The sequence below is a fragment of the Lissotriton vulgaris genome, chromosome 7, assembly GCF_964263255.1.
Source record: "Lissotriton vulgaris chromosome 7, aLisVul1.2, whole genome shotgun sequence".
In the NCBI taxonomy this organism is placed as follows: Eukaryota; Metazoa; Chordata; class Amphibia; order Caudata; family Salamandridae; genus Lissotriton; species Lissotriton vulgaris.
In genome coordinates, this window is record NC_141695.1 from 483,685,586 (window position 1) to 483,698,219 (window position 12,634).

A 12,634-nucleotide genomic window follows, 5' to 3' on the forward strand; every position below is an offset into this window, starting at 1 on the left:
ATTCATATAACGCCCTGAACAGCAAAAGGTAACAACAAAATCCAGCACGTACAAATGTAACGTTAGGGATCTAGAAAGTCACTTATCTTAGAAAGTGCAATTTGACCCTACAGGAAGCTCTACCAGTCTCATCATCACGGGGGAGACTGACTAAGAAAAGGATATATATTTCTCTGGAAGGAAGTTAACATTCTTACCCTTCCCTTCAATGTGAGTAAAGTGTGCGAATGAATGTCAAGGAATGGATGGATTTGTGAAATAAAATGAGTCCAACACTGAAATATAACGGAGGGATACCCTGTAGCATTTTCTTAAATGTGATGTACTGTCGCAATTATGCTGATTTTTAGTCACAATATCACCAACTTACGTTAGAAAAATGTTTCCCTGAGTCAAACAGGTAGTGGCCAAACGGGAAACCTAGATGTCCTGGGAAAATAAGATTGGTCATATAGAGGATATTAGGGTCAGAACAGTTAGTGCAATGGGTGCTAGGGCCAGAACGACAGGGTATAGCAAAGAAAAGAAAGCCCCCTTCAAATTGTATCCTATTGTTTTGCATACACAGAAAAGGATATGCACTATTGACGAACCCCACGAATATTGCGGTCCTGAAGAAGGTGTATACATATCAGTGAGAACACCGAAACGCGTCAACACACAATATAATAGAACCCAGCCAGATCCCAACTAGAGAACAGATATACCTGGATTTTGGATACTGTGATCTTGACTACCATTCTCATTTTGTGTCTTATATTTGCAAGAGGATACTGGGTCATGAGAAAACAAGAATAGGGAACACGTCTTACCTATGGTGGATAGGGGTTGTTTTTGTGAGCTATTATGTTTTTTTTAAAACTGTGGAACTTAACCGACAGCAATTTGTGTAATCTTTGTGACTTTCTTTTGCCCTTTTTCTCTCATCATTGTACTTTTTATTGGTAAAACTGTATATTTATATGTACTTCTGTATTAGAGTTGATAAAAGTGTATAACATTTTTTTATTTACTGCAGACAATGATCTGATTTTTAACCTTGGATACAAAGATTTTAATAAAACATAAAGACTGTAAACGTCATATTTTTGTGTTGGCTTGACATAGAATAACAACTGTGATATTTGAATGATTGATGTGTATGAGACAGTGGTTGTGGAGAAAATAGCACATAGTCCAGGGATTTTCCTTTGACTCAAGTTGTCGACAGTACCCTGTTCCCTGGAACGCAGTAGGGTCTTCTCTTTTTGTGAAATCAGTTTAGAGATGTGACAAGGTAGCAGTGCAAGGTCCTGATGCGTCGATGGTGAAGATCCTGTCGATGGGGCTTGTGATGCGAAGGCCGAAGTCAAGGATGCGAGGTGCAGAAGAGATGATACGTTGGTTTAGATGAGCAGTGAAACTGTGATGCATCGGTCTGGTGTGATTGTCAAGGCAGACGTTGACAAGCGATACGAGGAGCCTGCCCATAGAGCATTACACTGGGGAAGTGTGAAGGAGATGCGTCGGTCCCAGATACGGGAGGTTGCGGTGAGGCAAGTCTTTTGCGACAGGTTAAATCCACACAACAGCGGCGATGCATCAGTTCTGCTCGCACATGCCCCGCTCAGCCAAGGAGATACATTGGGTCTTCTTGGGAATGAGTCGCTCAGGAGAGGACCCTTCAGATCCGCTGGAGTTACTCCTTGGGCCAATTCCACAAGTTCGGGTCCTGCCCTGGCTCAAGGCTCACAACAGGGGGTATGCGGCTCTATTTATGGGGACAGGACACAGCTTATCCAGGTGTAAGTGAGACTGGGTGCAGCCCCTCCCTTCCATCCTGCCAGGATGGCCCTTCAAGTCACATCCAAATTTCCATTGTGTGTGACTGTCTGGGGGAAATACACAAAACCCAACTGTCACCCACCCCAAACATGTGATCAGAGGCAGACAGCAGGCACCCAATGGCTAAAGTAAGAAAATTCCAACGTTCTGAAAGTGCCATTTTTAGAATTGCTTTTTAAAATCTGACTGCATCATACGTTTGGATTTTAAATTGTGATTCCGGAGACACCAGACTTGAAGGGTTATTTCTTCCCAATTAGGAATCTTGCATTTATAAAATGTAATAAGGTAATCCCAATGTTATTTTATGGGAGACATAGGCCTTGCAGGAGTGAAAAATGAATTTGTGAGTTTTTCACTACCAGGACATGTACAACTTAAAAGTACATGTTCTGCCTTTTACATTGCACCCTGCCTTCTGGGTTGTCCGGGACCTTCCTTAGGGGTGACTTATATGCATATAAAGGAGTGGTTTGGACCTGGCAAAATGTTTATTTTGTCAGGTTAAAATGGCAATCTAATTTGCACAAACAGGACTGCTTAAGAGTGTGCACAATCCATGCTGCAGGCCCACTATTAGCATTTAATAACAGGCCCTGCGCACATCCAGGGCACTTTACTACGGATTTATATAAGTAAATGTAATGTGCCAATTGGGAATGAACCAATATTAGGATTATTAGGAAGTTTAGGGGAAGGAGCACAAATACTTTGGCACTGGTTAGCAGTGGTAAAGTGCACAGAGTCCTAATACTAGCAAAAACGAGGTCAGAAACAGTGGTGGAGGAATGCAAAATGTTTGTGGGATAACTCCCTAAGGCTTCAGGTCTAACAACAGAATTATTTAGTGACTCTTGTGGGTAAGCCTGGCAAGGATTGTAGCTTATTGTTTGAAAAGGGTTAACATCACTCTCAACTAAGAACGTGGGGCATATTAGCAAGAACCTCATTAAAATGATCGCAGTTTTAGCGGCAGAAAACTGCCGCTAAAACGGCGATAATGGGTTTGCTAATATGCATTATAGAATTCCAATAGAAGGCCAGGTTATATGTGCAGGACATCTGACCTGTTTTAACAAAAAGGGGTAACCCTGTGTCCCTCAGAACCTGGGTATATGCGATTAACAAAAAAGTGGTTCTGTTGGGTAATGACAATAATTGCTTTAAAGGAGGCTGAAGACAGCTCAGAAACACAGAAAAACAAGCAAAAACTCTCTGAAGGCAAAGTTTTTATATATTAAAAAACAAGGATAAACAATATACTGGAATTACTTCATTCCACTACATTACTAATAGATACTTCAAATTCGTGATTAGTGACTGTGGTGATCAAAGTGACTAGTGCAATGCATATAGTGACACTTATATACAAAACATGTATTTACAATAAAACCACAAGGGGGGGAAGCAAAGGGGGTGGAGGGAAAAACAAAGTGTTATTCGTCGTTGTAAGGCCAGTATTATAAAAGTAAATGTTCCAAGGAAAACAAATGGTTAATGTCCAAGTTCCTGGAGTTATCTTGGCCAAAGGAAAAGCGTCGACGTTTCGACCCTAGTTGCGCCCCAGTTGGTGGTTGCGGCGGGTCTTTATCAAGACGGGGGGGGCTGAAAGGAAAGGAATAGGTATCAGAGAGGTGCTTGTAATTGGCGTCAAAAAATGACGAAAGTCGCTCAAGGTTACTTACAAAGGGATTGGTCAAATGGTGAATGATTTCAGAGGGTAGCCAGTTGGTCAACCTAAATGGAAAAAGAACTTTTAGGACCATGTGGTGTAACATATTAACCAACATGATGTGGGGCATAGCTCAAGGGGCATTTGTTTAAGGTGCCTAGGTGGTCATAGAGCTAAGATCAAGGTGCCTACGTGATAGAAGAAGTTTTTAGAAGAGGTGCCTAAGTGAGTTTGAGGCTGGCAAAGGAAGTGCCTGAGTGATTTAAAAAAAAAACTCGGTAAAAGTCCGAGCTCAGTTATCTAGCGAGAGTCATAAAAGGGGGAATAGTTAATTAATTCGGTTTTGACTCGGTGGGTGTCCGAGATCCGGGGTCCATCTAGATAAATTCAAGGTAGCAGGTGGACTCGCTTACCCTCGATGCAGTATTATCCGTATTAGATATCAGCGAGGCAGAATCAGCGCCATACGAGCTGTCCGTGAAAGCTTCTCGAACTAAAGAGCTGAAGCCGGGACATTAAGTCAGGCAACCCAGGCCGGAAATAAGGCAGGAAGTGGCTTAGCCAATCAGAATGGAGGCGTAGCCTGCAAGGACGTAATGCTTGTCTCCTCGAGGACGCACAGAGCGTCGGTTACTAGGCAACAGTAGCCTCCGAGTGGAGGCGTAGCCTGCGAGGACGTAATGCTAATCTCCTCGTGGATGCGCAGAGCGTCGGTTACTAGGCAACATTACAAGACGATCCTTGCCCAATCAAGGAGGGGGCGTGGGACGGAATACAAAAATGTACGCTGCAAGAAAAATTGCGGACGCTAAGTTCTATCTAGCCTATTATGTCAAATGCTCGTAAATTTTCAATTATCATGCTTTCGAGTGGGATATCTCACAGGATTTAGAGAAAGGGGATGAAGTTTATGGTTTCTACGGGAGGTCATTTAAAAACAATAATACACATTTACATTGCGTGTTCTGTGTAAAGTTAAAGTAACCACCACATTCATGTAGTGTCATATGAAAAAGCGAAATTGCCACATAAGAAAATGCATTAATTGTTTGGCCATTTCATGAACAAGAAAAACAGAAAAATAGAAAATTAGAGGAGAAACAGACCATATTTAGTCTCTCAGGTAACAGATATACCCAGGTTATAATAAGGCCATCTGTTTTGAAATTTCCTCGTGTTCATTCAATCCCTGACTCACAGAGTTCAATGTGTGGATCCATTTACACTCCTTTCTGTTCAGTATAGTGGACAATAAACCACCTCTTGGGTTTATATTGATTTTCTCTAGGATGCGCCATCGCAGACTTTCAGGACTGTGTTTTTGAGTTAGGAAATGGTCTACCATGGGTGCGCCTTGTACCTTGCAGCGAATCCTGCTCATGTGTTGTAGTATGCGGGATTTCACTTTTTGTGTCGTCTGTCCCACATAGGGTTTGATGCATGGACATAGGATGATATATACGACATTGGCAGTATTGCAGTTTGTCAGGATAGGTAAACTATATGTCCTGTTGTCGTAAGCAAATGATGGTCCATCCATGCACATGGGGCTTGCCTTGCAGGTACCACATCTAAAATGTCCTTTTATGGGAGGCAGACCCAGATGGTCTCTGAGGGTTACTGGTTTCGGTGGTTCCAAGAAAGCTTTGACCACATTATCCTTTATATTTCTACCTCTTTTGAATGCAAAGAGTGGAGTTGAATCGGTGTTAAGTTCGGATGCCACCAGGTTCCAATATTTCTTTATTGTTTTTTTCACCACATTACTCTTTGAGTGGAAGGTGGTAACACAGACTAGGCCAACCATGTTGGAATTTTTGTCTTTGGGGGTCATTAGTTCTTCTCTCGGACAATACCAAGCTCTTTTTTTAGCCCGTTTCAAAAGTCCTAATGGATAGCCACGTTCACGTAGGCGTTTGTTGAGAGTCTCACATTCATCAAAGAAGTCTGTTTTCTTGTTGCAATTGCGTCTAATCCGCAGATACTGGCCGAATGGCAGATTGTCCCGTAGGTTCCGTGGGTGATGGGAATCATATTTAAGTAGGGTGTTTTTCTCCATGGGTTTCCTATAGAGATCACAGATTATTACACAACCCTCTGATTTGAAAAGAAGGTCCCGAAATGCAATGTTCCTTTTGTCATAGCTTATGGTGAATTGTATGTCTTTGCACCTTGCATTAAGCCAGAGAAAGAAATCCTTCAAGTGAGCTTCTGAGCCTGTCCAAATCATAATCACATCATCGATATAACGTTTCCATATCGATATAGAGTTAATGAATGGATTGTCTTCCGTATACAAGTGACATTCCTCGTATTGATCCATATACAAATTCGCCAAGCTCGGGGCATAAGTCGGTCCCATTGCTACTCCTTTACACTGTAGGTAGAATTGTTGCTGGAAGATAAAATAGTTGCGCTTCATGGCAATCTCCAGAAGGTCAATCAAAAAAGAGGTGGGTATCCAATGTGGTGCAGGCCGTTTTTCCAGTATGTCTTGGATGCCCTTAATTGCATTGTCTTGGGGTATCGATGTATATAATGAGGCAACATCTAATGTCACCATGAATTGTGTGGCTTCATCATATGGTTGGCCTTCTAACAGTTGAATGATATGCATTGAGTCCCTCACATAGGATTTTGTTTCTGGTACCAGTGGTTGCAGGAAATGGTCAATGAATTGGTTTACCGGCTCCAAAACAGATCCACAGCCTGATATTATTGGTCTTCCAGGTGGGTTGTCTAACCCCTTATGCACCTTAGGTAAGGTGTAGATGGTTGGAATCCGGGGCTCCTTTTTGATCGAGAAGTCTCTTTCTGGCGGACTCAGGAAGCCTTTATTGGCCTGGGTTGCCTGACTTAATGTCCCGGCTTCAGCTCTTTAGTTCGAGCAGCTTTCACGGACAGCTCGTATGGCGCTGATTCTGCCTCGCTGATATCTAATACGGATAATACTGCATCGAGGGTAAGCGAGTCCACCTGCTACCTTGAATTTATCTAGATGGACCCCGGATCTCGGACACCCACCGAGTCAAAACCGAATTAATTAACTATTCCCCCTTTTATGACTCTCGCTAGATAACTGAGCTCGGACTTTTACCGAGTTTTTTTTTTAAATCACTCAGGCACTTCCTTTGCCAGCCTCAAACTCACTTAGGCACCTCTTCTAAAAACTTCTTCTATCACGTAGGCACCTTGATCTTAGCTCTATGACCACCTAGGCACCTTAAACAAATGCCCCTTGAGCTATGCCCCACATCATGTTGGTTAATATGTAACACCACATGGTCCTAAAAGTTCTTTTTCCATTTAGGTTGACCAACTGGCTACCCTCTGAAATCATTCACCATTTGACCAATCCCTTTGTAAGTAACCTTGAGCGACTTTCGTCATTTTTTGACGCCAATTACAAGCCACATGAACCAAAACTTTAATCAGCAAGAGATGGACCAGAAGTGTCTGTTTGAAAGCCTAAGTGATGGCACGGGCCATTCAAAGGCAACACACATCTCTAGTCGAGCACTCATCTCTGGCAGGAACACAAAAAGGGCTTCAAGGCACTGCTGTCATCCTTCATAGGAAGAGGAGTGTTGTCTGTCTATCAGAGCGTTAGTAATGGTTTGTTACATTCTTCGTTGAGATGATAAACATCCCCAGACGAGGGGTGAGTGCACAGCACAGTTAACAAGTGCATTCCTTACAACAAGTCCTCTTAAAGCACAGAGCAATATTTTAACGTAGATTGTCCACAATGGCAAATATTACTGAAGACCAAGATGGGATACAGAGGTAAAGAAGCCTATACAACGAGCAATGCAAGTACACTGTGATGTTGATATACAAAGTACCAGAATAAATAAAGGGTAGCAATTTCAGACTGTCATCCCCTTGCCACTTGACACCTTGATGTTTGATCTAATAACTGGAACATAATCGATAAAATAATATCATCTTGTGGTTTCAAAGTCTAAGTATAATGTTTCTACCTCCCAAAATGGATGGTATAGCCTTCAAGCACTGGTAGGAAAATACAAAAGTCATCGGGATAGTCTCAGGGGCGGATTGGCAAGGCGGGCATTCGGGCATGGGCCGAAGGGCCGGTGCCTCAGTGTCCTCTGTGGGCCGTTTTTGTTCTCCCCTGTCCCAGTCCACAGAGAGTGGACTAGGAAAAGGGAGAAAAAAAACGGCCCACAGAGTGCACAGAGACAGAGAAAATGAAAGCAGCCTCGCTGTGTGGCGGACAGCGATTGTCAGCTGTGGCCTCTCCTTCACCCCTGCCCTGCCAAGCAATCAAGCTGAGGCTGGGCTGGGCAGGGGTGATTGTTTGCAATAATCGGCCTCCCTGGGGGCCAGGTGTTTCTCAGGCCTTGAGCCATTTGCACCTCGGCCCCCTGGCGCCGATGCAGCCCAGAAACGGTGTTAGTCTTAACACCTCGCCCACAGCCCTTCACATTCAGGGCATAGTGGGCGAGGAAGAATGGGTCTTGCTGTGGGGGCCTGGTGATGTTTGGAATTTTTTATTTTTATTTATTTATTTATGCGATTTTATATAGTGCGGACTTTACCTGAAGGTGTCAGAGCGCTTCACACAAGGAACAGCAATAATACATGAGGAGAAAAATTACAAGTGGACAAATTATAAAAGCAAACGTTAAGTTACATGAATCAAAAGTGACAATAGTGAGCAACCAAAATACAAGAGGAGCAAACGATACATTACAGGAGGAAAAAGAGATATGTGTGCAGGTTACAAAAGCGTACAAATTACAAGTAGAGGTATAATACTGCAATAAATGGCAGACACTCCAGCACAAGAACAAACGTTACGTAGGCAATGGTGGCACTTGTGCAAGTAACTAAAGCAAACAAAAGTGAGAGGTAGCATACATTGTGATACCAGAGAAAAGTGACGTGTGCAAGTTACAAAAGGGTACCATACACAGGTACAAGGGTAATACTACAGTAAATGGTAAACACTCAAACTGCCAGAACACACTGGGAAGGCACTTCCCATGCACCAGCTTCACCTCAGCCTCCCCACTGGCTACCTGGCTACTTTGGATGACCCAGAAAGCTGTGTTTTGTGCTCCCCATGCCAGGACATTTTCCCGAGACCTGGAGGGCTGATTAATTTACTAATTGAAGGAGCCTTACCTCTGTTCATGTGCTCCTGAGCTGAAGGTCTGGGGAGGCCTAAGTAGGTTAGTAATAGCAGGGGCTTTGCTGCTTTTCAGGTGCTCCTGTGCTGGAGGGCTGGAATAATTTTGTGACAGAAAGGGGCCTTGCTATTTTTTTTAGTTGCTCAGCATGTAGGCCATTGTCACCTTAGCCCTGTGTCCTGTGCAAGAACAGTATCCTCCCACTTTCATTCCTTGTCTGTGCAAATAGTGTTTCATGGAAGGGCATGCCCCTTAATGTGGGACCCGCCCCTTAAATATGGGCCACGCCTCTTGAATGTGGGCCACTTTTTTCGTCAGTGCCCGGGCCGATTGTGATCCCAATCCGACCCTGGATAGTCTACCCAAAACCTCTGAAAAGAGGATCCGGATATGTTCTCCTCTTTATCTTACAACGTTGTAAATGGACTCAAAATGATAAAGGGAGACATATTTTTTAACATTGACAGTTTAAGCTGCCCACCTGGCGTTTCTTTTTTGATCACGGCGTGTGAAATGCATGCAGTAAGAAAACAGCACATTTCCTTTTTTCAAGTCACAAGTGTAAAATGCACAGAGAACCCTCTTTGACAACGAAAGGGTGTTAAATAGTGCTGAGCACTGCACAGCAACATCTTATGTTTCACCAGGTGTATTAAAATCCTGTTTTTCAAGCAGGTGTGTTTGTGACAGTCTGTTTTGAGACCTACGCCTTTATCAATACCTGAAGGAAAAAGATAAAACGATTAAGATGAACAGTGAAAGAAAAGGGCTGAAAGAATACTCTTCCTTTAGAGATGCTCCTAAATCCTCAATGAAATGTCACAGATTCTATGATCCTCTCCGTAACCGCTTAGCAAAACTGCTCCACAACTTATCTCTTTCTCCCTGAACGTTTCAACTTCTCTTTGTTACTCTTCAAGCATGTGACTCATAGAACATATTACTTGAACCAAAATGGCCCTGCAAAAATTAAACTACAACTTGTGCTTTAAACACGCTTTGAAATGAACTCATCAGTGCTCTTGTAAAACACATTTACTTACAGCCCTGCCTAGTGTTAGACATTCTGGCTGTTTACAGTCGCAACAGTTGCCGACCTGAAAGTAGGAAATATTCTGCCTTGATCCCAGTCAGAAAGAAGCCTGTAGGTTTGTAGCGCATAACTTAATGCTCAGCTTCTCCCCCCACCTCTTTAGAGGCTCTTGGGTTACCGGCCTCTTTGTTGCCTCCTGCTTGCCCTGAAGCCAGCGTTAGTAAGACGACCTAGAAGGGCTGCATGTGCTTCCAATACTCACGAGTTTGCTAGAACACGAATCGGATGTTCCGGAACCAGTCTCACACACTGAAACCATTTCCAATTGTAGCTGCAAACAAAGAGTCCGACTGATCACAGGCTCAGCTGATGAGGTCGCTGCGCACTGCTGGCCGCGTGCCAGCTCACACGGTAAACTGAAGTTCTATGAGGTCTGAGGAAAACTCTATAAAGCTTAAAAGGGAGCAAAAAAAGAAGAAAACTGCACAAAGAAGGTGTCTCCGAAAACGAGAGGGAACCAGGAGAATGACTGCACTACTCTCGCTTCCTGCCCTGCACGAGAATGCCGCCCACAAACTCCACGGCGAATCACTGGGAGACAGACTGAGCGAGTGCACAACTAGAGCTTCCAGAACGGTGAGCAAGGGAAAGTGAAAGCGCACGTTGTGCTGAAAGTGCAAGCCATCGGTGTGCCGGCTGTCCGGGCAAGTGCACATCTGAACACGCCGTGAGCATGCACATCTGCTCGACGACAAAGCATCTCGCTAGTGCTGCATCGATAGCGAGACCTGAACAAGGAATAACAAGTCCCGGGTCCCAAGGAGAGGGCCCGGGTGAAGACCAGTGAATAGCAGGGACTCCCATGCCTAATGAGAGAGCCCCGCGTCGTGCTGCGTTGGAGGAGCTGAAGTACCGCGCTGCAGCACCGGGTGATTTTGCACGTTTTCCAGAGGGGGTTGGGGGGGCTGGCTAGGGCAGTGGGGGGGGGGGGCTGGCTTGGTCGGAGGCGGGGGGCCTGCTTGGGCAGTGGGCGGGGGGGGCTGGCTTGGTGGGAGGCGGTCTTAGTGGGGTGAGGCCATTGTGCTGGAGGCTTGCAAGGGAGACAGGCACATCGCGTGCCGGTAGTGGTAGTGGGGAGAGTGGGGATGTGTGCGCGTGTGTCTGTTTGTGCACGTGTGTGCCTGTCTGTGTGTGTGTGTGTGCGCGCGCGCGTGTGTCTGTGTGAACAGCATGCCGGAATCGGAGCGCGTGTTCACGTGCGCGACCTGATCCGATTCCAGCATGCTGCGCGTGCCCATCTCTTGTCTCCCTCTTGGCTCCTTGTAAGCAGAGCTGAAAGCAATAGGTCTCACCTCGATAAGGCTTTTGCCCTGTATCACAGGTGCGAAACCTAAAAAGGGCTCCTCTGCTGTGAGTCCTGTTCTGCCAAGTGACACAAATCCAGTACTTGACCCTAGGAAGTGAGTGTTATGTGCTGCAACCCAGGAAACTGATGGATTAACTCCAAAGTGTCATTTGGAACTGGTGCATTCCCTGTGAAACAGACGCACTTGTTGCTGCTTGCACCGAAGCCATAGACACCAATCGCTGAGTGCCGCAAGGCAACAACCTCGACTTACAACACAGCCCCTATTTTATTGATGAAGCGCCTCCGAATCACCTCTGTAGGGAAAGTCTCTGACAACACATCACTAGCATCAGCGACGCCCGACTCCAACGCATTCCTGACCCATTGTGGCTTCTACCTAATGCATCCCTTTGGCCCTGCAGTTCAAAATTAATGCCTCGAAACTGATGCAGATGTGCAAAAAACAAATTGCCTCTGACACCATAAATTAAACAGAGATGTATCTTCCCATACGATTTTTTAATTAACGTTGGGATATAAGCATTTATATTTATCTCATTTTTCTTATTCAAATTGCAAAACAAACATACCCACCATTGGGCACGCTAGACTCAAACGTACTAATTCTTATCAATATGTACAATTGAGCATTGAAAAAATTCTTTGTTTCCAAGGAACAATGTGTCCAACAATTATATACAGTGAAACAACTTAAATATATGGTGCTTTGTACATTCAAAAAAGTGCATCAAACAAACATAAATTCTTCAAAGGTACATATCCAAAGAACAGTCCTATTGACTTCTAGACAAGGACAAGGACATGTTGCTATGTTCTACTGTCCTCAAGCTTATACTACTTTTTCAGCCAGGGGAGAGGTCTGTAAGGATTCTTAGGACACGAGTTTTGGGACCCGATTTCAACTCGGTGCACCTAGGAACCTCTCTCAAAGGGGGCCAACGCGTTTCGACCTTCTATGTGGCACTTCTTTTAATGAAGGTCTTCGTCAGGGAAGATAGATGTTCAAAACTTGTGTACCTACATGAATTTAAAAACAAATACTGACATAAATATCTATCTTTTTTGTAAAACATTTTTGTTTCATGTGCAAATTTGTCTAAAGTGGCTGGGAACCAAAACATACCGTAATGCTTTCTGTGGGCCCACATAGGGTCCAAAGGTAGAATCCTTATTTTTCTTATCTGTGGCGATTGCTGGGAGATCGAGGAGGAGGGGGGAAGGGGCAAAAGAGAGAAAGAGGGCAGACGTATTAGCGTCAGGTTGCTATGACATGTGAAAAGGCCATCATGTTAAATTTCTAAGGTGGCATTTCTTGTGTTGGAACATGCAGGGGCGTTATGTAGCCTGATTTACAGCGTGTTCCTACCGGTAGTGCATGTGAGGTATCATGCATCACTGTGACTGGGGTACCATTGGTGTGAGAGGAAGAGTCCCAATTGTAAGACATGTTTCTTATCTTAAAAGCGGCTATCTCTGCATTGTAATCCCCCAAGCGGTGGCATTTAAACCTGCGGGGGTGGGCGGTAAAATACGGTGCATGCATGCAGGTTCTTCAAGTGTTTGACCGCATACCTTGTTTT